Raw genomic sequence first — 23,856 nt, forward strand, 5'->3', positions numbered from 1 at the left:
AACCGAACTTCATATCTACCTGGGCAACGTCGGGTATCCATGCTAATCTAATATATAAACGGCTATATGCCTGTTTGTCTGTCTGTCTCCATATTTTAAACTCTATCGCCTCCAAAACTAAAAGTCACAGGGCAGTACTAGGGACTTCAAATGATTGGATTTTTTACAGATCGTTCTTTTATGGGTATTTAGCTGATTAAAATGTTTTTAAGGGGTCAAAAATGGTTAGTAACAACAAGAAATCTTTTCAACCACCAACAGCCATGGCTAATGATACATGACCTGAAAGTACTTTGTTCAAACTCCTCGGCTTAACGTTCATGGAAAACATGAGTTAGAACAAATACACTGAGGGCATTGCTGCAAAGAAGGTGGGCTCTCTCTCGTGCTGAGAGTATCCTGTACATCTACAAGCCACCATTCGCCCGTGTATGGAGTATTGTTGCCAGATTTGAGCTGGTGCACCTGCTACTAGTCTCTCACTTTTAGACGGGGTTCAAAAGAGAGTTGCCAACCTGATAGGTCTCACACTGTCATCTAAGCTTCAGCCGCTGTCCTATCGACAAAATGTTGCATCTGTTTGCCTGTTTTATAAGTATTTAAATGGTAGATGCTCAAATGAACTACAAAACCTTGTACCACCCTCGGCGTAAATATTCCCAACAAACCCGCCAAGCAACAAAATCCTTTCTTTACACAATAGAAATCTTCAGATGTAAAGAAAACCTTCTACTCTAATAGTTTCTTTCCTAGGACTGCTAGATTTTGGAATTCCCTTCTAAGTTCCTGCTTTCCTGACTGTACTAGCATGCAGAAGTCCAAGTGTAATGTAAACAGACATCTTGCTGTTCAACTCTCTGCAAATTATCTCCCAGATGGTAGCCACCTACATCAAAGTGACGCTGTGCCTTGTTTGGGGTGAAAATGAAATTTTAAAAAAAACTGCATCCAGAGATTATATGCAAGTTTTGAATTGGTATATAAAGTTGTGTCTTCAATATTAAAATTCCTATTATGACGTTGTTTAGATTCGACTCAATATCATTGCGATTTATTGTGATAGAGCAAATTACTGTTTTTGTTTGGAAAAATGTAAGTTTTTGTAGATTAATTTCACTGTCAGTAGTTTATTTGAAACTATTTATTTTGATACTTTCACATTATTATAATTTGCAAAACTAATGTAAAAACATAATATGAAAAGATTTTAAAACAAATATATTTATTTCTTGCAGGAAAAATATGGAAGAAAAATTTGTATTAAAAAAAAAATTACAACACTTTTAAGATTTATTGCACAAATGCTCATGTCTTTTTAATAACTCGTAGCAGCCTATTATAAGCATTTGATGTTAAATTTGCAATTATAATGACGGCTAAGTTTTCTGCATCAACTTTTAATTGCTTATAAGAGGTCAAAGTTGCTGTTAAATTGCCTTCCATTAGAATAAATCTCTTTCTTCAGGAAGCTCCCGAGGTTCTTAATGAGATTCAAGTCACAGCTATTTGAAGGCCAGTCCATAAGAGAATCTTCAGCAAATCCATTTTCTTTCAATTAGGATTTAGTAAACTTTGATGCATGACTTGGTGTGTTATGTAAGCCATTCAAAGAAATATTGCTCTAAAAAAATGACCGTAACTTTTGAAATTCATTTTAACCCTGTATTTCATTTGAAATGGACCCACATGCTCATTATCAATAATCTCAGCCCATATCATAATTCTATTGTCGCCTTGTTGGCATTTAAAAAAATTGTTTCCATTCATATTGCTTGTATACTATACGTGAGAAATTCTTGGCCTTCGGGACAAGATCAAAGTGTAGATTTAATACCTCAAAGTGTAGTATCTGTTCCGACAGATACTGCAAGCTATGACTAGCAAAGACCAGCTATGACTAGCAAAGACCAGTTGCGGGGGCAACCCCACATGCCTGACCTTTAACCAGCTCCCATTTCCCACCTCTCGGGAGCTGGTCCCCTTTTTCCCTTCCCCCTCCCTTCACTCCTCACATTAAAAATCGGCCTTGTGCTTAATTTGCTCGGTGGGGGAGCAAATAAATACATCTGTTCTTCAGATGCTGCACTTCTATTTCTTGTTCTCTTTCGGTGGAGGAGAAATCCTTCACGACTGAGACAATTTTTATTTTTGTACCTTTTCTCCACGTTAAAAAACGACCCTGGTGTCTAACTCTGTCCCGTGGGGAGGCATAGTAAATAGGTACATATCGTATATACTTGTGTATAAGGCGATCTTGTGTATAATTAAGTGTGCATTTTAAGACCACAAATTGTGTCATTTTAGGTATTACCTTGTATAAGTCAACTGTAGATTCTAAACAAGTTAAATGGTCCGTCTCATGGCTCTTTATTGCACAAGTAATTTCCTTCTTGATGTTTCTTTTTTGTAAGATATATTATAAATTGTTACTCGGCATACATAGCCGATAATATGTGCATTTATGCAAGTGTGGTCTATTCGGTTTTTCATATATAGAACCAACCCGCTGCACACTTACATGAAACGAATGTTGCTAATCATACATTCTGATCAATGACATGCTGTAGATTCCAGACGCAGTTACTGTTTTTAGGCATAATTTATGCTCATTTTTTCGCCTCTGATTTTAATCTTATCTTCTCTTCTCTCTATATATAAAATGAACTCATTTTTCGCCTCTGATTTTAACCTTAATAGGAAAAAAAATAATTAAAAATCAAAACATTTCATGCAGATGTAATATGCACAAACAGCAGCACAATATCTGAGGTGTGTTATTGGCCTATTACGTCTCCACTACCTTGATAATCGTAGATTCCTATATTTTTTCTGCTGAGAGTTCACTGCCAAAATCGGTTAAAATCAAAGGAGATAGTAAAATCTTTTCTCTCTAATAAATTCCTCTTCCCCCACCACCACTTTACACCATTGCAGGATCGTTCACAAGGGACAGTTACGAAAAAACACTGGTGTGGGTTTTCTTTACTTTGTAGTTGCTTAAAAAACCTGGAATGGACTTAACCGAATCAAAGGGTATCCGTCCTTCAATGCCATTTTTTTTTTTCGCTTTTTGCTGTGTTTTTTTTTGTTTTAGTTTTTCTGAACACGTTCATCATTTTTCCCCCTGATTTTTCCTCTTTGTTTTTCCGATTTCTTTTTTAAAGAAGTTTTACGTTTTTTCACTGTTTTTTTTTTTTTTTTTTTTTTTTCGCTTTCGCTGATTTTGTACAGAAGTTTACCATCGTTTTTTTTAATTATTATTTAAACAAGGTTATTACTTCCCTTATTCTTTAATTTAACCCCCTACACACACACCTCCAAACAACCGGGCAACGCCGTGTACCCCCGCTAGTTTTGCATATAATCTCTAGACGCAGTTTATAACAGGCAGCTATTTTATTGCATAAGGATACATTAATTTCTTTTAATAATTTCCATAAGGCTTCCCTAAAGAATTAATATAAGTTGTATGGCTTTTTGTAGTTCAATCAATTAACTTCAAGATGGCCCTAAATGGCAGTTTCCATTGATGACATAAGTAGCCAATTGTATATAATTTCCTGTTTATTTTTCTTGTGAGTTGCAATAATCCCGATTAGTGTTTATGCTGATAATGTCCATCAAAACTCCCTCAGCACCATTTACACTGCTGCACTCATCTAGAACAATAGCAACATCCTCAACTAGAAGAATCTCCATGTTGCACCGATGTTGGGTATCATGCTGTTGGGTGAGATACCCACTACCAGTACTTAGTTCTCTGCTGAATGTTAAGTGGCACTTTGGACCTTTGATTTCCTAATCATTTTTCACCATTTTCTTTCATAACCTCTGTTATTGCAAAATATCCATATCAGCTATGCAATAAACTCCAATGCAGATAAGATGATCATACTCCTAGATATGTTTATGATAGCTAGTTACCTTCATGCTTGCCTTTTCCCTATCTATTTAAACAAATCTAAAATACTTTCTTTTAAATTCATGTTTGGATGAACTAAGGTTTATATGTTGTAGAAGTGATAGAGAGACATTAGCTGAACAAGACTCAGTGTTAAATGATGTATCACCTCTACAGTGCAATAGAGACAAAAATGATCACTTAACAGCTTTGCGTGTAGAAAAAAGTTAATGTTAAGAAACAGATTGAAAATAGATGAATCAGATGTGGGACAGGTAAGAGAAAGCGTTGTTGTTTGAAATTTGTCAGTATTTGTTCAAATGGAAGTTTCTTCTGAAATTTTGACCTCCTTACAGCTACAGGAAATTTACATACATTGTGTTTTGTAATAATATTATTATATATGTACTATTCGCTTGACTCCAAGGTTGCTGCTATGTTGATATACTTGTGTATGACTCACATAATGTTAGGCAAAATCGCAACTGTGTGAAGTACATGGACATAGTAGGCACCCCCAGGACAGGCGAACATTACATTTATGTGAATATTACTTCAATAAAAATAATTAGAGTTCTACATTTTTTTAGGTGAGGGATGATTGATCATATTATTTGGACTCTTCAAATTACTGTTCTCATCTTGAGTGTTATTTGCACAATGTTCTGTTGTTTGAGAAACTAATAAGGTTTTACACCACCTTTAATGGTGTCGCTGTAGTTGGCCCCTGCATAAAAAAACACACGATTGGACGCTCTGCATGTGTTGTATTTTATATATTGCCATACACATATAAACGTTAATAAAACGTGGTGACAGCCATGGGATTAAAGGACTTTTGTGTAAAAAGAAGGTAATAGGAAATATATTTTAGGAAGGCGAACTGAGATAAGTAACATTTAATTATTTTGTTTTAATTTGTGTGCACGAGAAATAAAAACAATGGCAAATCTCGGCCTGGAAGGAGCAAATAAACCTGTGGCTGGAATATCCCTCATCACCTCTGAGTATGGAAAATAATTTAGCAGCAAACCAAACGGTGCTTTTGCTTCCTACACTGGGAGACAAGGCATTAACGGTTTATTATGAGTTTCAATTTTTAAATCTTGAAGATTAGAGAACATCCCATCAAATAATTCAGGCATTCAATAAGTATGCTATGGGGAAACAAACGAATCATACGAATGTTATGCCTTCCATACAAGGAAACAGAAACTGTTGAAGCATTTATTACGTTGATTTTCACCCTAAAAGAAAATTATCGGCACAAAATCACAGATAATTAAGTGTAGGAGCAGAAAGCAAGAGCAGCACTTCAATCACAAAGTAAAACCACTTCAACCATTGCATCCTGGAAAGGTGGTATGGATGCAACCACACATAAAATGTCAAACGAGTGGAAGAAAGCTATTGTGTGGTGGAGACTGAATGAGAGGTCATATCATCTACCAGGCATACCAATTGCATAGTAACATACCAGCGAATGTGGGATCGAGTACAAAAGAGATTTATAACCTTCAAAGTGAACCCAACACCATTGTCAACAAAACCAATCTCTAGGATAAGGATGATGATAAGTAAGAAATCTTGCTAGGTTCAAGGACTATGCATTTTAAATGGAGTCCAAAGTGAAAAAGGCATAATAATCCCTGTTACGCAAGAGGGTAGTTAGCCCAATGACTGCCTAGGTCACTATTTTATTTTTGTCTGTTGCCTTTATTAGATTTCTTTTTTTTCTTATTTTTTGTTTTCAGAAAAGGGAAGATGTTACACGATGGACTAATTAGGTTTTACGCCACCCTTTAACTGTATTTTGCCTTTGAATAAAGAAGTCATGCGATCGGACACTCTGCACGTGCTGTATTATGTTTTATCTATTGCCATCCACGTATAAATTAATGAAACAGTTTCAGTTGATGTAACCTCTGCCCTTTTTTATGTGAAAACTCAGAAATTTCGGACAGAATCTATCATTCAACCAATGGGAACAACATACTTTTGTTTCATTTTTTTGGAGAGAGTAGGTGCTTATCAAAATAGTGATACTTACATCCAGAAACCAAAATAGGTTTAAGGTTTCTAAATTCGTACTCGAGACTTCTCTCCACTCATGGCTGATGGAGTGAAAGCGTGTTGCTCCTGTTGGTTAAATAATGGATTCCACTTGAAATTCCGTGAAGATTCCAAGAATTCTTAAAAATGTTGGAGGTTACATCAACCAAAACTTTTTGCAAATAATACTAAAGATGAGAACAGTAGTCCAAAGAATTCAAATAATATGATCAATAAAAATTATGTTTGTAAATTTCCTTTAACCATAATAAATAATATGATCAATAAAAATGATGTTTGTAATTTTCCTTTAACCATAATAAATGTACAATAATGGTACAAATTTCTGAAGAGACTCCTGTTCAAACAACACTGCAAACTACATTCAACTATAAATATCTGCTAATATTAAAATGAATTCTATTGTCTCTGGAAAACTGTTGCTATAGATGCAAAGCAGTTAAGCATTCATTTTCATCTCTGTTGCCACACTTCTCTAGAATATCTATGGATTTTTAGAACACTGTAATATCTAACATTAGACTATCTCTCTGGCTCAAAACTATCATCTAATATCTTTGATTCAAATAAATGCCCTTACTCACGCACTATGGTTTAAATAGTTTTACTAGTGTTATTTTTAATAATATGACTTTAAAAATGACGTTGATACATAAGTAAACAAAGAAACTCTGTTCTAAGGTTTATTCAAATATTACAGTTCACTTGGTAAATGTAACAAACATACAAAAATATTGATTTTAAATCTTAGTAAACCAACCAACCGATAAAAATGTTTGTTAAAAACATATTTTATTTTAACTGCAAACAGTATTTGGAGTCTGATTCTCTCATTTCAAACCAAAATGTTCTAAAGTTTATTTAAATAGAACTAGTTTAAGAATAAGTAATGTCAATTACATGGTTGGTGTTCTTAGATCTGTGGTATTCAAAATAGTTTAATTATGTAGTTATTGTGTTTGACTTCAGATAATTCGAACTAGTTTAAGGATAAGGTAATATTAATTATATGGTTTTTTATTTATATTGTTGTTATTTTGGCACTGCATAATTCATTAATTTATGTGGTTGTTATTTTGGCATTGTATGATTCATTTAATTATTCATTAATTTATATGATTATTTTTTTAGAATTGAATAATTCAAACTAGTTTAAGAATAAGGTAATAATAATGATATGGTTTTTGTTGTGTTTGGCTTGGCATAATTCAAACAAGTTAAAGAATAAGGTACTGTCAATTGTATGGTTGCTTTTGTGTTTTGCATAATTTGAACAAATTTAAGAATAAGATAATATTAATTATATGGTTGTTCTTGTGCTTGGCTATGCATAATTCAAACTAATGTAAAAGTAATGTAATATTAATTATATAGTTGTTGTATTTGGCTTTGTATAATTTGAACTAGTTTAAGAATAAATTAAAGAGATGGGATATTTTAAAATATATAAGAATGAGAAGGGTAAAATACACATTTTCACTTAACTCTCACTAAGTTTCAGTATTTGAAAAATCCTTAGATATTCTATGGAACTTATTAGAGGTGATGTATCATTCAACTGTTGGGCATATTTTGCCAACGCTTTTCTATTCCGACTATAGCATATGTGCCTTCTTGATCCAAACATGAATTTAAAAGAGAATTATAGATAAGTCAGAAACCGATAGGGAAACGGCAAGTGAAGGTAACTAGCAGCCGTAAACAGACCTAGAACTATGATCATCTTATTTGCATTGGATATTTATTACATAACTGACAAGGACATGTTGCAATACAAAAGGTTACGTAAGAAAATGGTGACAAAATGATTGAGAATATCAAGGGACCAAAGGCTGCGAAACATGCAGCAAAGAAAAAAGCACTGATGGTAAATATCTCATTAACAGCAAGATACCCAACATCGGTTAGATGGAAATTCTTCAAGCAGAAGATGTTGTGTCTGTTCCAGAAGAGTACAACAGTGTGTATGGTGTTAAGGCAGTCCTGATGGACAATATCAGCAGAAACACTAGTTGTAAACCGGGACTTATTACAGCCATCGAGAAAAATAAACAGGAAATTGCATACACAATTAACTCCCATTTAGATCCACCTTAGTTAACTGATTAAACTACAAGAAGTTCTGCTAATTCTCTAAAGAAACTTTGTAGAAATTATTACCATGATTTTACTCAAGTAAACTAATGTTTGCTATTTGTTCTTATGACCCATGATTTGCCACCAAAATTTTGTTTATGTTCTAAACATAAGGAAAATTAATCTTCCCATTTCCATACAATTGTGAGAATCTCCTCACTAAAAGTGTCCATACAAAATGTTGTCTATTTGATAAAAACGTTTAAAAGCATTGACTGCGAAACAAGTTGAAAAATTCAATAATCCACACAGATTTTTCACAGAAATGCGATAAATATCATACCATTATAAGACCTACAGATTAACGTTCTTACACGTGGATTCCACCATGCGAATGAGAAAAAAAAACAGACTTTCATTGACAAGTATATATATGATCAAAATATCTGAATAATCGAATAAATCTGTTTATAAAAAAAATGTATGCGTTGTTTTCTTGCTTTCCAAACATATTTTATATACATCATTCTTAATTTCAAATATGCCATCAGTTATTTACTATATGTTACTGGATTCTTCCTCCCTTTGTCTCAACATCCTTAACACATTGCTCTAATTATAATGTTTGATTTTTAATGGAATTTTTAGCTTTTATACTTAGTCTTATGTTATGTTGAAACATTTGTTTTAGCATAATTTTATCCCCACCTTCATGTTCAGACTAAGTGTTATTCTGAACCATTAAATCGACCTTCCAGTCTCAATACAATTGTTATCTATTCGTATACATCAAATGCAAATTATTTATGAAATGAATATACAACCTTCCATGGGCTGACAATCAAGAGTGCTTACTTGGTATTTAGTTCGTTCCACAGAAACTCTTGCACTTAAGATGTTGGCAACCTTCATCTGGTCCCTCCTGTATGTAATTGGTGTATTTTTAAAAAGAATTCTGTCTCGAAAGATCAGGGAAACCAATGCAAACAGTAGAATCATCAGATTCATATGAAAAGTATGAATTTTTTCATTAGAAATGCAGGACAAAAGATTATAGATATGCTGGAGTGGAGAAAGTGATGTTTTACCTGGTGGAAGGGAACTGAAATTTTATCAAGTTAACAAAGATATCGAGCAATGACTAAAAATATGCCTCTCAGAAAGTCATACAACAGCACCGCCCACCACAACAAAACACCATTTATATGTATTTCTGTAGGGCCCGCCACTATCACTGAAATGGAAAAGAAAAAAAAGGGAATTGAAAGAAATAAGAATTAAAAAGGAAAACATGATGCCCATAGGGCGGGGGGGGGGCATTAATTTTATCTTTTAGAGTCTGTTAGATTGAGAATTAAGAATTAGAAAGAAAATGATTATTTAGGAAAATTGTGTCTTCCTACATAACGAGGTTGATCAGACTGTGATAGAGAATTCTTAAAGTTCGATTTTACACAATAATCACCCACAAAGTTAGTATTTTTTTAATCGACACAATTCCGGATATAAAACATTTAAAATTTTAAAAAAGATTCATTATTGTGTGGTCCCTTCTATATGTAGTTGGTGCATTTCTAGAAAGGATTCTGCTTTGAAAGATATTGGGGGAACCAAAGCGAACAGTAGCATCATCTGATTCATATGAAATGAATAATTTTTTAAAATTAGAAATGTTGAACCATGGGAAAAATCCCTTGCAATATCAGATGAGAGAGGGAAATTGATATTTTATCAACATCTTATGTACATAGTTTCAGAATTAAAAAAGATTGCAAATGGCATCAAGAAGATTTTCTAATGATCCAAGTATTACAACTAGCATTTGTTTTAGCATTGGAATGTAAAAAACATGAAAAAAGAAAAATTGCAAATGGCATCAACAAGATTTTCTAATGTTTTAAGTATTAGAACTAGCATTTATCTTAGCATTGAAATGTAAAAGAAAAACAAGAAAAAATTAAAAAAAGATTGCAAATGGCATCAAGAAAATTTTCTAATGTTTTAATTATTAGAATTAGCATTTGCTTAGCATTGAAATGAAAAATAAAACAAGAAAAAATAAAAAAAAAAGATTGCAAATGGAATCTAGAAGATTCACTTACGTTTGAAGTATTGTCTTAGCATTGGAATGAAAAAAAAAGATTGTAAATGGCATCAAGACGATTTTCTAATATTTTAAGTATTAGAACTAGCATTTGTATTAGCCTTGGAAGGCAAAACAAAGAAAAAATTAAAGAAGATTGCAAATGGCATCAAGAAGATTTTCTTATGTTCAAGTATTAAAACTAGCATTTGTCTTAGCATTTGAATAAAAAAATAAAACAAGAAAAAATTTAAAAAAAGATTGCAAATGGCATCAAGAAGATTTTCTTATGTTTAAAATTATAACTAGCATTTGCTTTTGCATTAAAATGCAAAAAAAAAACAAGAACATTTTTTTTTTTAAATTGCAAATGACACCAGGAAGATTTTCTAATGTTTGAAGCATTAGAACTTATATTTTTCTTAGCATTGGAACGAAAAAAAAAAAACAAGAAAAAATTAAAAAAAAAAAACAGAAAAATAAATAAAAGATTGCAAATGGCATCAAGAAGATTTTCTAATGTTTTAAGTATTAGAACTAGCATTTGTCTTAGCATTGGAATAAAAAAAAATCAAGACAAAACAACAAAAGAACAATTGAAAATGGCATCAAAAACATTTTCTAATGTTTTAAGTACTTGAGTAGGGGAAAAAGAGGTAGTACAAGTTATGTTATACTTTTGCCCGGGCAATGTCAGTTAGCACTGCTAATGGAGAGACTTTTCAGAAGAGTTCCTTTTTTATTTTTTGTTGATCATAATTAATCCTATCTTGTCTTATTTTCCAATATGGCAAACCTTAATTGTTACACAAAGTAATTGAAACATCGAAAATTATATTGTCTAATTTACTGCATCACAAAAAATAACGATCATTATAAATTTTGATTTTAAGAGTATTTTTTGCTATGCATCCAAATTATTTCAGTGAAAAGGGCAATTAGGCAAACAGTTATCACGGACACACATTCGGTTGATTTTGTTTAAAAATGAGTACTAATTTGATCGGAATGAGGCTAAATCAGTTCTACACTTACCTAGATGAAAATCTTCATAAGGAAATCTGCGGAAGCTGTGGAAAAGAAGAAAACATTTTTATAATAAAAATAATTATATTTAATAATATTAATATATTTTTTTCTTTTTTAATTAATGTTTGATCTTTTTATGTGTGACATTAAAACACTGTATTAATTATGTCTAAAGTTCGATCATCGATAAAAAAAAACCAATTATAATGCTTATCCAGAATGCTACTGACAGCAATACTTCTGGAACACAATCACAAGCTCTAAATCTAAAAAAGGAAACACAAATGTACATTTCTGGAAATATCTGATATTTTTTTTTAAGTAGCTTTCATTTTACATAAATAATTTTTATTATTTTTCATAAATGCAACTTTTCTACTTTTTTGCATTCTGTTATTCTAAAAAAATACCATCAATTGATCCTCTGCTTTGCTGGTTGGCCCAATACCATGTTGAATGATAGCATTTTGTTTTCAGGTATGTGGCAAAGCTCACTAAATTAAATATATCAGTAAAATAGCTTAGTAATTCATATATATATATATATATATATGTATATATATATATATATATATATATATATATATATATATATATATATATATATATATATATATATATATATATATATATATATATATATATATATATATATATAACAGCAAAAATGTATGTATGTTTGTGTGTATGTATGTATGTATGTTTGTGTGTCTGCTAAAAACTTTCGACCGACGGAACAAACATTCACAAACTCATATGAAAGACGAGTGTTTTTTATGAAAGTTTGGCGAGGGGGGCGGCATAGATTGGAGCTCAAGTGAGCACTTGCCATGAAAATAACGATAAAGCAGAGACATGATCGCAACGTCTCTTCTGTGGAAAAGAGGTTGCAGGGAAGAGAAAAGGGCGCCCTCCACTAGGCTACAAAATCTATTTTGAACTCTATCAAAGCAGGATAAAGTGCTTCTAGCAGCTCCTGCCCAGATGTGACAACAGTATTCGATCCTTGGATGTACCTGGCTCTTATATAGGTAGAGAATTGCATCAACCGTGAGATATCTACTGGAGAGATAGAACGATCCCACTATTTTTCCAGCGACCTTGGCACTGGATTTGATGCACATGTTCCATTTCAGATTAGGAGTAAAGGTCAGACCCAGAAGCTTGGAGCCTCCCCAAGACAGGCGCCAATCATTTACATTGATGCCAGATGAGGATCAGAGCGTTGATGATGTAACGATGGAAGCTTGGTTTTAGATGCATTAAAATTAACCAGCCACCTCTTTCCACATTGTTCAAGATCAGAGGAGAGAGAATCAGAGAGAACTTGGTCATTTACAACTTTTGTGTTGCCATAGATGGTTGTGTTGTCAGCTTAAATGTCTACAAATGATCTTAGATGTGATTTGGGAGATCATTGGTGTAGATCAAGAAGAGATTGGGCCTAGGATGGACTCCTGAGGGACTCTAGCATTAATACTGTGAGCTTTTGATTTCTGCCCATCAGTCACTTCTCTTATGAACCAATCTGAGTGAAATGAAGTATTAATTGAGAAGACATTTCCTTCTATACCATAGCTGGAGATCTTGTGGAGTAGACCTTAATTCCATACCCTATAAAAGGCCTTTGATATGTCAAGAGCAATTGCTCTAGAAAGGAAGCCGTCATCAAGAGATTTGTTAGCACATCTGCTGTAGATCTAGCAGAATGGAAACCATATTGCACGTCACTAAGAAGGTTATTTTTACTGAAGTGGTTGATTACTTCTTTATTTAACACAGACTCTACCAACTTACTCATGATGCACAAGAGACTTATTGGTCTGTACTGAGAGGGAGATGAGCAATCACCTGAATTCTTAAATACAGGGCATACTTATAAGGTTTTTCAGAGTGTTGGGAAGCAATTCTCCAAAAGACAACACTTAAACAACTTTGTAAGTATGGGAGCTAGTTCTGGTTGAAGATTTTTCAGCACTATAATTGGAATGCCGTTAGGACCGAGATATCTGTGAAAAATTTACTAAAAACTGCATACCATGTATGTACAAATTATTGAAGTGCACTGATCTCTATTTTTATTTATTTTCATTGATAAGAAGTTGAGTAAAAACTGTCAAAATAAAAGAGCTTACGGAGCTTCCTGTTGGTGCATATCTGGCGGAGCTTCCTGTTGGTGCATATCTTGCGGAGCTTCCTGTTGATGCATATCTTGCGGAGCTTCCTGTTGGTGCATATCTTGTGGTTCGTTAGATGGTTCCTAATAAAACATGAAGAAGAGAGTAAAAACTTTTCATTGTCAATCTTAGCAGTTCTGCTGTTTTGTAAACTTTGTTTCAAAAACATATTTTATCATTAGAGGACATTAATAGATTTTAAACTATTAATAGATTTTAAACTACAAGTTTTATTTTCATTGGAGAGGGATTATCATTTTAAAATTGTTTTGTCTTATAATCTAATAATTTTATTTGAAAGTTACATTTTATGATGTTGAACTTTGATTAGCTTTCATTAGAACTTAATGCTTTGACATTATTATTAATGGATGTAATTAGAATTAAAACTACAGATTGTAATTGAATTCAAGACAGTTTATCATTTGAAAATTAGTTTGTATATTATAATCAAACATTTTATTTTACGTGTATATGTGTGTGTTGAAAAAATAAAAGCAGTAAGACGTATACACTTCGTTTCTCTGTAACAGTTTAACAATAAAAATAAATGACAAAATAGCTTGTACATAACATACAATATGCATGCCATTTGCGTCTATTGTCCAGTAATAGCAGATTTGAATCTGATGGAAATAGGATTACCATTCGATCTGAAACTATCAGAAAATTCTTTAAAGTTAAACATTTACTTTTAAATCCAATGTTCTCCTAAATGAATCTTTGAATTTCTAGTATTGGTTTCCAAATAAGAAATTTATTATTAATGAAAAATATCAGAATTTTAATCAAACTGCATATCATTTTAGGATCAACTATGGGCATTAGACACGGAAGCCTCTGCATAGCTTAATAGCTATAAAAATAGTTTCATAACTTGTTAAGGTTTATCAAAAACTACATACTATGCATGCACAAATTGTTGTTGTGCACCAATCTTTTTAAAAATGCATTATTTAATAAAACTCAAAGTGATAAACATTATTTGATGCCTATATTTATCTTTATTATAATTTACTTTCATTGATAAAAGGTTAAGAAAAAAATCTATATGAAAAAAGGTAATAAAATAATCAATTACAGAATTTTTCTCTTGTGACCAATGTTTATAACTGTTTGTTGATGGTTCCTAAAAAACGATTCAAAGAGAGTAAAAAACTTTTCATTACAAATCTTTTAAGTTCTGCTATTTTTCTGTAAGTTTGTTACAAACAGATTTTTTATTAGTGGAAATTACCGGAACATAAACAAGTGTTTTATGCTTGAAGAGGGTTTACCATTGTCAAATTAGATAATTAACTCAATTTATTCCCAGATAAACGAAGAATCCCTAAATACACCGCACACAAACCCAAAAATACATGCGTACATAGGATTATACTCCTTCTCGATAAAAGCCAGAATTTCGAACCACTTACAATCATTCTCCAGAAAGACCCCTAAGGCAAAAACAACCCTGTCTAACTGTGGTTAAATACAATGACCCCACAACTCAATCTTCACTCTTCAATCCTGCAGTCCAATGCACTTCTGACAGCAATTGCTTCTGCCAAACAAAAAAGACACCCTCTCTCCCAAATACAGGCTTTTTATAGGACAAAACCGTCCAAAGTTATTTGCATACTCTTCCCATGATCTCTAGTCTATAAATAGACGCAGTGGCCATTCTCTTCTTCTTCTTTTTTCTTCTTTCACTCTCTGAAGCGGGCGTTGCCAGTGGTAAAAGGTTTGCACGATTTTTTTTTTTTTTACTACACGCCCCCATGATCATTAAAGATCATTCACATCTCATAATCCCATGTCCAGATCGGCGCATTGCGTTCTCTTTGCGGTCTCTGCATCGGCACCGGTTCATCTTCATCACTCTCTGGCTCAGTACCACTATCCTCATCACCTAAATGGACCACACGCCTTAAATCTAAAACATGTCGTGGCATTCCATTGACACTTAAGTTGTTTGGGGATTGCACTCCTGTTATCACTCCTCTTCCCCACTGCGTTGTGCATCGGGCATTAGGCGGTTTCACCCAAACTTCTTCTCCTATTTGGATTCTGGCTGGTCCTTGATCATTAATTTCCGGTGACATGTCTCTAGGATGCCTCCATTCGTAATTAAAGATTGTTCTATGTGGTACTGTGTCATCTCTTTGCCCGACCTTAGGGGACATGTTGTACCAAAATGTGTTCTCTTCAGGCGATATTCTTCCTCTCTCAGCTATTGCTTTCACGGTCTGATGATGTCGCTCCACAATGCCATTTCCTCCAGGTCTGTAGGCTGCCCTGTAATAACTTTTAATCTTCCATTTTTTTAGCATCGTCTGAAAGATTTCTGAGCGAAAAACAGTGCCATTGTCCATTATCACCTCCCTTACTAGACCTCGTTCAAGCATCACCTTTTCTAATTCAGTTGCAACTGCAGATGCGGCTTCCACTCGCAGTTCCTTCCATATCGCCAGTCTACTTGGCCCACAATCAATTATTGATAAGTACGCTCCCCCTCGGTAGTGTGCTATGTCAATAGCTAGTCTCGTCCAGTTCGTTAAAACTCCAATTTCCCCAGGATTATGTATATTTGGGGCAGGATCGATCGATTGACACCGAACACAGTTCTTTACTATCATCTGAATTTCTTCCCGTTTTACATTTGGATCCACTTGCCTCACCAAATATAATGTTCTCTCCACTCCCATGTGATGCATGTCATGCAACTCTTTAATTTCTCCAATTCCAAGACAGCATATCGGCGCCTCCTCTTTCTCAATTAACCACTGTTTTTTTATCCATGTTAGCGCATCTGCCTTGTTTCTTTCAGAAGGCACAAACACTGCTTTTATTTGCAGTTTCAATTCAGACATCAACTCTCTAAGCATCCCTAATCTCCGCTTTATTATCACTTCTCCGGCACCCTTTGTTCGTATTCTGCCACTCTCCTCCACAGTAGAGTTCACCCAACTGAGTACAGTGGCTGAATCAGTTCTTATTTCAATATTTGTCAGTCTCCATTTGATAGCTAAATTGACACCCTTTAGAACAGCATCTAATTCAGCTATGTTAATGTGATTAAAGTCATCACTTTTCCTCAGCCAAGTTGCATCTTCCGCCACCACACCACCAATCTCGACAACCACGCCAGTTGCAACATTGCTTGCATCACACCACACGACTCCTGTGCTCACTTCAGGTATGTGCCAAGCGCCATTAACAGGGTCTTCTTTTTTCACCTCAGCTAGAACCTCCTGCATCACTTTCATGGTTTTGCAATCAACTTTTTCTTCCCAATCCATTCCATTTGCTCTTCTTTTCACATAACTGCATGCTAATCGCAGCCATCCAGCAATTGGATAGTGCCCCAATAATTTACCACAGATCGAAAATAGCTCCCGCCTACTAATTTCTCCTCCCATCTCTGGGATCTCGTTGCCTCTCCTGAACATTAGTACACCCATCTTATTTTTCATAAGCTTAAGGCCCAGTGCCGCTCCTCCGTCCAAGGATTCCGGAGATTTTGCTGCTAACCCAAGCCCCTTCAAATGTTCCACAACTTCCTGTGTCGATATTTTCCTTACGTCTACCATTATATCATCAATGTATGAATCAGTGGCCTCTTTCGTCCTACTTCCTTTCTTTAATACTGTTTTTAAAATGGCTGCCATAATCTTTGGTGCGACATTAAGTCCGAATCCTAATCGTGTTAGGCAATAGGTTTTTCCTTTATAACAGACCAGCTGGTACTGCCATAGTTCCTTTGCCACATGTAGTTGCAGGTAGGCAGACTTAAGGTCCACTATTGCGGTCCCTCCTACCAACTGTCTCCACTTTCTTATCTTTTCATCACACACATCTATTATGTCGCTCCCTGTATGACACGCCACAAAACGGTTCAACTCACGAAAGTCGAACACTGGCCTAACTTTCCCTTTTGTGGCCTGAAATACTGCCATCAATGGCAACACGCCTTTTCTTTCTCCTTTCCATGGTAACAGAATATCATCCGATATCCATCTTTCCACCTCTTTCTCGAATTCTAATTTCTTATCGCCTTCCAGAGAGTTTTTATAATATTGGACTTGTTCTGCAATACTGGAGGCTCTCCCTTCCATGTCCATCTTACTGTCCATTTATCTCCATCGAAGTTTGCTTCAAAGTCTTTATCCTCGATTTTGCAAACATTCAGCTGATGGGCAGCCACGGCACTTTGTATATCTCCAAACTTCACTTTGGCTTTCTTTATAGTTACACCTCCCAGCTCATTAATCACGTCCATTCCAATTATGATGTCGATCCCATCAACGATGTGATTCATCAAGATTGACCTCACCTTTACGTGCATTCCACAGACTTTTATCTCCACTTGTCTGGCTCCTTTACATTCTATATTCCTCCCATCAACTGCTTTCACTGTACCGCTCCTTCCATATCCCTTCAAAAGTTTGGAATTGATTAAAGTAGTGGTGCACCCAGTATCGACAAGTGCAGTCATTACAGAATCATTCACCTCTACTTCTATTATAGGAAGAGGCCAGTATCGCGCCTTCATTTCATTGCTAGGGTAGCTTGCGGCGCAGAAGCTCCCCCTGCCCGTTTCCCTGAATCTGAGGACAATATCTCGCAATGTGGCCAAATTTTCCACAATTGTAGCATGTTGCCCTGGCCCTAGGGATCTCTGTGCAATTTTTTTTTAGGTGCGGTCCTTGACATCTAAAGCACTGAAGGCTTGATTCTTTCTTTCCCTTATTAGTCTCATTAGTTTGCGCACTTGTGGCCAATGTCCGAGTTTCTACGACCCTTTTGCTGACTAAAGCTGACACCCTCTCTCCCAAATACAGGCTTTTTATAGGACAAAACCGTCCAAAGTTATTTGCATACTCTTCCCATGATCTCTAGTCTATAAATAGACGCAGTGGCCATTCTCTTCTTCTTCTTTCTTCTTTCACTCTCTGAAGCGGGCGTTGCCAGTGGTAAAAGGTTTGCACGATTTTTTTTTTTTTTACTAGTAAGAAATTTGAAACAAAACAGAATAAACTTCTCATTAAAATGGAAAATATTAAGAAAATCCAAATCCTACAGCCCAGACTCTAAATACTGCCTGCTCTGCTCTGTAACGCAGAGGCGACCGAGATTATAACGGCACCTAATAAATTAAATACCCTCAACTCTAAACCAAAAATAATTTGCTGTTACAATTTCAAATACGGAAATACAAAATGTGGGGCGACTAGAATATAAACAAAGGGCAGATAACTTCTCTCTTAAAAGCACTTGGGAAGTGAAAAGAAAGAAGAAAAAATACCACAGAATAGCTTATAAAAAAATTAATAAATCAACAATATTTAATATATATATATATATATATATATATATATATATATATATATATATATATATATATATATATATATATGGTACTTGTACAGTTTTATCAAGACATTCAAAAATTAAAATACCGAAAAAAGATTATATTGTGCGTATCTGTTTTGGATTGAAGATCTCCGAAAAATATTTCATTTAATTTGATCGAGTAATTTTTTTTTTACAGCGGAAAAAGACGTTTTTATGAGAGCGCGTTGAAGTCAGCCATTATGGAATATTTTTTAACATGCCACGGGGAGGTAACTCAATGTAAAGCGCCAGCACTCTCTCCCATCTTTATTACTAGCTTTTCTTCCTAAAAATCAAACCTTTTGCTCGGTATCATAAAAAATTGTTTCTTCGCTGTAAAGTAAAAGCTACTAGATGAAATTAAGTATTTTTGTTCGAACTTTGTTCGATAATGGATATGTACAATATAACCTTTTTTTCGATATTTTCATTTTTTAATGTCTTGATTAAACTGTACAAATAGCATATATATATATGTGTGTGTGTGTGTGTGTGTGTGTATGAAAAAGGCATCTTAAAAGTTCTCCCCTTACAAGAAAATGGAATTTAGAAAAATGTACAATTACTTACAGGATTCTCTCTAATGCAAAATATCTTAGGATGAAATGACCCTGTATCCCTCAGTGTATATTTTTTGCGTTTTTTCGCCTGACGAAATTAAAAATGAAAAAAAACATTGTTTCAGATTTTTAATAGATATTGTCTTAAAATGATTTCTGATCTGTATTTTTATTTTTCTCAAGAAAGTCTAAAAGAAAGAAAACTTTTGAAACAAAACTATATTTCTGGAGTCATATTTCTCTCTACTGAAAACTCTTCATTTTAAAAGTCAATTAGTTTTTCTATATACCTGTCCAGCAATATCAGATTGAAAATTTTTAGGAATTCATTACTTTGAATTTTTATTGGCTTACATTTATTATAAAATTTAATGCTCTTAAATTATTATAAGTAGATACTATTATTAGTACTACTAATATGTATATATATATATATATATATATATATATATATATATATATATATATATAGCAGTGCAGTCAGGCACTATGTCTTGTTTATAGCTTGTCCTATGTGTGAATACCCTTTATGTAAAATTTCAAATGTTTAGACCAAATATTGTCTGAGTAATTTGGTAGAGACCGCAGAGGTAAAATTTTAACTTTGGCTCCAATTTTAGCATCTTAACATTTATCGTTTTGGTCCAAATCAAAATAAAACATTTCACCTATGTCCAACTTACCTACATCTAAAGTTTCAATTGTTTAGACCCAAAATTGGCAGAGGAGTTTGGTAGAATCTGCAAAGGTCAAGCCTTTCAACTTTGATCTTTTGGCAGCAAAATGTTCACCCCCCCCCCAAACTGATTAAAATGCCTGTTGCATGTCTGAATACCCTTTATGTAAAATTTCAAATGTTTAGATCAGAAATTGGCTTTATATATATATATATATATATATATATATATATATATATATATATATATATATATATTTATATATAAAAGTGAGAGTATCCGTCTGTCTGTCTGTCTGTCTGTCTGTGTACATTTCCTTACACAATAACTCTGTCAATTTTCAGCCTACTGACTCGAAATTTGATATACAGGGTAGTGAGATTTGGGAAAATCTTTGTACTTGGTTTTAGGACAGAAATTTGGCTGTTAAGCGGTCAAAGTTCAACGATATAACCTTTGAAAACTCTACCAAACTCCTCCGCCAATTTTGGGTCTAAACACTTGAAATTTTATATATAGGTTCCTTTGACATGGATCTAACTTAATAACTTGATTCGAGCGTAAAACAATAAGGCGACGGAATTTCACAAGATCAGCATCGTTTTGAAGCTCGCCCCTTCAGACGACAAATACCGAAAAATTGGCTAAAAACATTAATTTCTTCACCGTCAACTGGGCACTTTTCTACAGGGAGGGGTCGCCTTTTCGCCGATATTTTCGAAAGTCATACCCTCTTTTCGATTGTCTAGCCTTAATTTAAACCTACGTCACTTCCGGTTTGGCGATGTTCGTAACAGCAAAGACGTCATGTTTTTTTCCCATTATTTTCCTCCTTCGCGGTACGGGTTCGAGCCTGCCTTCCTACTACCACTTTGTTTTTTTGTTTTTTTGCTCAACACACACCTCCAAACACCCGGGCAATGCCGGCACCCTTGCTAGTATATATATAAAGTTTAACAAAAAGAGAACCATATACGTTCACTTTCACAATTGTCATAAAATTTATAGAAAATATCCAAATTTGCCTACATTTATATGTATAGTGTCTTAGCAAATCAGCTTTAGTTTAGCTGCTTTGGGATAAATTTTGCTTTTTTTTTTTTTTTTTGCTTAGTTGTCTCCCCTATGGCCTTGCCAGGCCAGTAATATGTATATCTATCTATTCTCCTATAAATTCGTTTTTCTTCGGTGTGTATTGATATTCATATTAAAAACCCTCTTTTCTATTTAATGTATTTATTTGCTTCCCCACCAAAGCAAATTAGGCACAAAGCCGTTTTTAATGTGGGATAAAAACCAGCTCCCCTAAAAGTAGGCAAAAAGGGAGCACTCTGGTTACCAAAATTAATAATTGTCCCAGTACAGAGGTCTTCCCCTCCATTGACTGGTACAAACTACCTCAAGGGCAGCACCTGCAGAACAGATACTACACTTTGATCCCAGCCCGAGGGCCAAGAACAACAGAAAAAAAGGGTGTTTATTTGCTCCCCTACCGAGCAAATTAGGCACAAGGCCGATTTTTAATGTGAGGAGTGAAGGGGAAATGGGGACCAACTCCCCAGGGAGTAGGGGAGTTGGATAGTGACAATTGGTATGAAGGGTTGCCCCTACATTGACCAAGGTCTTATATGTGGGGTTGCCCCCACATATGGTCTTTGCTTGCAGTATCTGCAGAACAGATACTACACTTTGATTCTGGTCCGAAGGCCAAGAATTATTTATTTGCTTCCCCACTGAGCAAATTAGGCACAAGGCCGATTTTTTATGTGAGGCGTGAAGGGGAAATGGGGACTGACTCCCCGAGGAGTAGGGGAGCTGGATAGTGACAATTGGTATGAAGGGTTGCCCCTATATTGACCAAGGTCTTATATGTGGGGTTGGTATTTATTTACTCCCCCACCGAGCAAATTAGGCACAAGGCCGATTTGTACTGTGAGGAGTGAAGGGGAAATGGGGACCAACTCCCCGGGGGGGGGGAGCTGAATAGTGACAATTGGTGTGAAGGGTTTCCCCTACATTGACCAAGGTATTATAATGGTCTTTGCTTGCAGTATCTGCCAGAACAGATACTGCACTTTGAACCCGACCCGAAGGCCAAGAAGTATTTATTTGCTTCCTCACTGAGCAAATTAGGCACAAGGCCGTTTTTTAATGTGGAGAGAGAGGGAGGGGGAGGGAAAAACGGACCAGCTCCCGATGGGTGGGAAATGGAAGCTGGATAGTGACAACTGGTATGAAGGGTTGCCTCTAAATTGACCAAGGTCTGATATGTGGGGTTACCACCACATATGGTCTTTGCTTGCAGTATGTATTTATTTATTTGCTTCCCCACTGAACAAATTAGGCACAAGGCCGTTTTTTAATGTGGAGAGAGATGGAGGGGGGGGAAAGGGGGGACCAGCTCCCGAGAGGTGGGAAATGGGAGCTGGATAGTAACTGTTGGTATGAAGGATTGCCCCTACATTGACCAAGGTCTGATATGTGGGGTTACCCCCACATATGGTCTTTGCTTGCAGTATCTGTCGGAACAGATACTACACTTTGAGGTATTTATTTGCTCCCCCACTGAGCAAATTAGGCACAAGGCTGATTTTTAAAGTGAGGAGTGAAGGGGAAATGGGAACCAACTCCCCAGGGAGTAGGGGAGCTGGATAGTGACAATTGGTATGAAGGGTTGCCCCTACATTGACCAAGGTCTTATATGTGGGTTCGCCCCCACATATGGTCTTTGCTTGCAGTATCTGCCGGAACAGATACTACACTTTGAGATATTAAATCATTTATTCATGTTAAAAATACATTGAAAATCAACAATAAACAAAAAACTTAGGCACATGGCCAACTCAAAAGGGGGGATTGTGGGTGTCGTTGGTCATCCTTGTCACTCCAGAACTAAACAAAATCAAAAGTTTCTCTCAGCTAGTACCTTTCACCATAATACCACATTCACCCTTTCATACTGGGGGACATCCTACTTAACTCCCAATTTTTAAAACATTTTTTATTGACGTGTAAAAACAAAAAAAGATAGCAATAAAAATGGTACAATAATTCATTCGTGTCGAGGGCGGGGGTGAGAAGAAGGGGGGGTGATTAGTACGCCCCTCCCAACCCCGTCTAGTTGATAGACTGCCCGTTCCACTAGGTTTGTAAAAGGAACCTGGCTTCTGCGGGTCAGTCTCTAAGTGGGGATGCCCTCTAGATGAGGGGGAATGGAGAAAAGAAAATTTTGTGGGTAAGGAATGGGGGTTAGTTTGTATTTCTTTCTCTCCAAGTTGAGTGAAATTTAGAGGAGGGGTGAAAACAAAAATTGCAAGAAAGAGGGGGGTGGGGATCTTGGAGGCTTCCTAATCAGGGAGGGATGGAACACACACTCAGCTAGCTGAGAGGCTATTTGTTAAATTTTACTTTACGGAACTGCGCATTCCACACCTAGGCGGGGAACACGTATTCAAATTTGGCTCCTCTTCGTACACACAGACTTGCTACATGTATCCATCTTCTGTCAAATGCCGCACGATGCAGCCTTCTTCTATCACATCTGATCTTCACCCGTAGTTGGTGTTTAAAGAAAGCAATCAGATCCTGATCAGAAAAAGACAACCCCCTCCCCCGGCAACCTTGCAGACGCGACGTCCAAATCATTATTCTCGCCACGGCCAGGATTGTAACATAGATCATTTGTCTTTCCCGGTCCCATGGTGGCCTCACATTGTCCACGACATTGGATATGGTAATTGGGCGAAGATGCTCAGGATCGATGTCAGCCGTCACCTCACTGACATATGACCAGTACCGGCGGAGTTCGCAGCAATCAAAGAAAGCACAATCAGTCGTTTCTACGGACATTGTCCCACAACGGGGACAATCAGGCGACTCCAAAAACCCAGAACTGCATTGT

General features: G+C 35.4%; 1 long non-coding RNA gene across 1 annotated transcript; it reads right to left on the bottom strand.

Moving 5' to 3' along the window:
* Nucleotides 1-10,624: 10,624 nt before the first annotated feature.
* On the bottom strand, nt 10,625-19,433 carry LOC145296280 (uncharacterized). The gene is made up of 3 exons (XR_013869993.1): nt 19,289-19,433; nt 13,298-13,422; nt 10,625-11,203 (listed from the first exon to the last, which is right to left on the bottom strand). It is a non-coding gene; the product is annotated as an uncharacterized LOC145296280 (long non-coding RNA).
* Between the last annotated feature and the right edge of the window lie 4,423 nt (nt 19,434-23,856).

The sequence above is a fragment of the Euprymna scolopes genome, chromosome 16 (genome assembly GCF_053919585.1).
Source record: "Euprymna scolopes isolate OS-2025 chromosome 16, ASM5391958v1, whole genome shotgun sequence".
NCBI classification, from domain to species: Eukaryota; Metazoa; Mollusca; class Cephalopoda; order Sepiida; family Sepiolidae; genus Euprymna; species Euprymna scolopes.